This window comes from Olea europaea, chromosome 2 (assembly GCF_002742605.1).
Source record: "Olea europaea var. sylvestris chromosome 2, O_europaea_v1, whole genome shotgun sequence".
Classification (NCBI taxonomy): Eukaryota; Viridiplantae; Streptophyta; class Magnoliopsida; order Lamiales; family Oleaceae; genus Olea; species Olea europaea.
The window spans coordinates 9,969,555-9,973,860 of record NC_036238.1 but is presented as its reverse complement, the minus strand read 5'-3'; the positions used below and the strand labels follow the sequence as shown (position 1 = coordinate 9,973,860).

Genomic DNA, 4,306 nt, shown 5'->3' with positions numbered 1-4,306 from the left:
GAATTAAAATGATGACCAAAATATTAATAAAGGGATTTTTTTAAACGTAAATCTTCATTTTTCGAGTCAAATATGAATAATTCAAAAATCAAGAATAAATTATTCGATCTGTATAAGGTTTGATTGTGCCTCTCTAACTGAAAATATATGCATCCGCCACGGTGATCTTGTGTTTCTAGGATTTCAACAACCTATTTCTAGTACTGGATTTCACTCTTTCTTGATTTGGCATCGAATTCGTATAAGATCCACTCAAGTGGAGGTCAATGGGTTGGTTGAGTTGATAGATAATGAAGGCAGTGAATTGACTTAAAAATATTTAGTATTTTAATTGGTGTTTTATTGGTAAACTGACTTAAAGATACTTGGCACTGAACAAAGAAAGAGGAAAAATGGTGGTTGTGTCAATTTTTTTTTCTATCATTTTATTGAATTGGTTCCAATGTTTTAATTTATGTCTTGTCACTTTTTTCAATTTTTTGTGGTTTTTAAAGTGATTATAAATTTCTGTACTTTTTTAGTATTTCATACTTTCTTTCATTTTATGTAACTTTCTTTTAGCATTTTTTTCCCCCCCCCCCCCCCTTTTTTTTTTTTTTGAAGTTTTTTTTTTTTTATTTTTTTTTTTTCTTTTTTTTCCCCCCCCCCCCCCCTTTTTTTTTTTTTTGAAGTTTTTTTTTTTTTATTTTTTTTTTTTCTTTTTTTTCCCCCCCCCCCCCCCTTTTTTTTTTTTTTGAAGTTTTTTTTTTTTTATTTTTTTTTTTTCTTTTTTTTCCCCCCCCCCCCCCCTTTTTTTTTTTTTTGAAGTTTTTTTTTTTTTATTTTTTTTTTTTCTTTTTTTTCCCCCCCCCCCCCCCTTTTTTTTTTTTTTGAAGTTTTTTTTTTTTTATTTTTTTTTTTTCTTTTTTTTCCCCCCCCCCCCCCCTTTTTTTTTTTTTTGAAGTTTTTTTTTTTTTATTTTTTTTTTTTCTTTTTTTTCCCCCCCCCCCCCCCTTTTTTTTTTTGTTAGCAAAATCTATTTCCTCTCAAGTTCGATAATTTTATTTTCAAACATGTTTTCAATAACAATAGCAAAGTCATAAAAAAAAAATCATAAATTACAATGTTATTTTCAAACATGTTTCCAATCACAATAGCGAAATCATAATAATAATAATAATAATAATAATAATAATAATAATAATAATAATAATCCTTCAAAAAAAAGAAAAAAAGAAAAAAAAAAGAACCTCGAACTATACCTAATTACAAAATTCAAATAAAAAGTCAGATAGACATTGCACTATGATTATTAGAATTTGTAAATGGGAATTTCTAAAAATTGATAATTACGATTGTTGCTTTCATAATATATGCAAAGAGAGCATTAAACAATCTTAAAATGATAGAATGGGGAACTAATTAAATAAAGAGTTCAAAATATAAAAAAGAACATGTAATTTTGTAAAACTTTGAGAAATGAATGTTGAAGTAACCTCGATCTTGTTTTTGCTTGATTTGTGGAAGAATTTCTCTTTTTCCTTTAAAATTTTCCTTTAATTTTTCGAGATAGGAGGCTAGTTTTTACAAACTGTGCCATGTCTAATTTGGGCACTATCAAAAAAATCCATAGAAAAGCCCATTGCAATTTAGAGCGTCGCAATTCCTCTTATTCTCGTAAATTTGAGTTAATTGTTCCAATGGTCACTGAACTTAAGTCCATGTCTTTAATTGTTCATCGAAGTTTAAAATATTGAGTTTTAATTACTGAACTTAGGTTCATATTTTTTATTGGTCACTGAAATTTAAAATGTCAAGTTTTGGTCACTAAATTTTGAAAAATATTGTACATTACTTACTGAACTTTGAAAAATACTGTATATTACTCATTGTAAACTCGATATTTTTCAAAATTCAACAATTATGTTAATGAGTAACATACGAAATATTTCAAAATTCAATAGCCAAAACTCGACATTTTAAATTTTAGTGAACAATATAAGACGTGGACATAAGTTTAGTGAGCAATAGAAAACATTATCCTAAGTTTAGTAATTAAAATTTAACATTTTAAACTTCAGTAACCAGTAAAAAATATGAATCAAAGTTCAATGACCATTAAAACAATTGACTCCGTAAATTTTGCTTTTTTATGTATCCAATTAGGTCTCTATTTCAACTTTTTAGCTTGGTTTTTATATTGGGATTTGATTGTACAGGAACGAACGTTTTCCCTCGGGTCTCCTGTAAAATCCTCCATTTGAGGAACCCTTGGAATTTGAAAAACCCTCCAGCCTGCGTTTGCGCTGCCTGCAATTCAACCTTGTTCGATTCGGCCGGGTCCACTCCTGCCGTCAGTCCGCCACGCGGTCACAGCCAGGCCAGCCCGTCCAAAGCCAAAGGTCAGTTTTGCTTTACTTTGCTTTGCCTAGAGTTCAATCAATATCTGATTCTGGAATTTCAATTTCGAAATATATTTGTTATGCTTATTTGTAATTTGTTTGTGATTGGTGATGGATGAATTGTGATTTGTGAGATTTATTTTGTGATTTGTGAACTTTATTTTGGAAGCTTCATCAAAAATTCAAAATAGGGGCAGCATTATTAGGCAATTGTGAAATCTTTATGCTTAATTTTGTAGCACTTTTAATGATAGAAGAATCATTTTTTCAGTTGAATTGCTTGAGCCAAACTTTCCATAGACTCTCGTTTACCTCTTTCTGTTAGATCCTCCAACTGGCTTTATCTGACTGCAGCGAGTCTATTTGCTGATGCAAATGGTTAATCTGTTCTGTTAATGCAGCAATTTCACTGGACGCTTCATTCTGCTCATCCTCCATTTTTCTCTTGACAGAAGTTACTTCATCAACTCTCTCTTTTAGTGTTTTCTCCAATTAAGAAATATTTTTTCCAGGCCCTTCTTTTCTTCCACTATTCTCTGTCCATCAATAGTTTTGCTTTATAATTCGTCTTTTAGCCTTTCTATCTGAATAAGAAATTCTGATATTTCTCCACTTCTTTTCTCACCCTTCACTTTTCTGTGCTCTCAAAAGACCCAATTGCCCTTGAAAATTTCTTATTTCCGCAGTCAAAGCAATGATTTGAGCAGACGCTTCACTCTTTCTATCTTCAGATTGCTTCTGTACAGTAGAGAGTTCAACCTCTTTTCTTCTTTAATTCCCTCTCCATCCCTGAAGTTTTAGCTTGCAGGCTTTCTGTTTCCTGTTACAACTGAACAAAGTTCTCGCATTTACTTTTCAGCTGCTCTTAGAATTCATTTTTCAGGTTGCTTAAAGATATGAGCTCCTGTTCCAAATCTTTTATTTGCAACACAAAACTATATCTTTCTTCCGGTAGTTCCTGTTGTTCCGTAGTTTTGTATTTGACAAAATGATGTAATTATGCAATATTATGAATGTATGAGAACGCGTAGAGAACAATTGTACTAAGTTATTGAGGGGCTTAAATTTTTTTTTTACAACTATTTTGCTAGTTTGATTGTCCCTCTAACTCAAAATGCTTGCATCCGCCACTGTCGACGGAAAAAAGTTAAGGAAATTCTTGCTACAATTAGCAAAGAATGATGAGCTTAATTGTAATTAAAATGTGGTGTATCAAATAAAAATTGTGGTGGCAATATAATCGCCATTTTTGAGGTCAATTGGATGTAAACTATCCATAATGACCAATTACACACATTAAGCTCCTGTTTGGTTTAGATAAAAATGGTAATGGATGTTGATAAAAGTTGATGGAATGTATGGTTAAAAAGTTGTGAGTTCAATGTGTAGCTAAAATTATGTATTGACTTTGAGTTGGATTTTAATCCACTTTTTTAGTGGAAGAAAAATGGGGCTAAGTAAAATGTTAATCATGTTTGTGCTAACATTAGAATTCAAAGGATGGGGATTATTTGCACAACAATCCCATAGATTATGGACCATTTGGGCGAAATTTATTTTCCATTTAGAATATGAATATGAAAAATTGTCAAATTAATGCTATTTGTACATAATTATTTAATGAAAATAAATATATTTGAGCTATTTTAATAATCACATGTGGAATTTATCTAATTGTATACTAGTTGTAGCACTGAATAAGTTTGTCTTTTATTATTTCAAAGAAAAGATACTCTGAACTCCTCAAATTTTAGCAGTGATTTTTCCTTTTTCTTCTAACCTAATATGCTCTATTTGATGTATGTAGGTATGTTTATGTGTATCAATTTTCAAACTTTTGTTCTTGTGATTTTGCTTCTCTCATAATTTATTAGAGTTTCATAAAATCAAACTTGTGCACAAAAATCTTTGATCACCCCCGGGGG

At 30.5% G+C, this 4,306-nt stretch overlaps 1 protein-coding gene across 2 annotated transcripts in view; it reads left to right on the top strand.

The window, feature by feature from the left end:
• The first annotated feature begins 2,164 nt into the window (after nucleotides 1–2,164).
• The window catches only part of LOC111410656 (protein SICKLE-like), a 5,534-nt gene continuing 3,392 nt past the window's right edge, over nucleotides 2,165–4,306 (top strand). Inside the window, exon 1 of one of the 2 annotated variants that reach the window (XM_023041110.1) lies at nucleotides 2,165–2,381. The gene's annotated coding sequence lies outside the window, so the exon portion shown is untranslated. The remainder of the gene's footprint in view (nucleotides 2,382–4,306) is intronic. The other variant, XM_023041118.1, reaches the window with a different exon arrangement.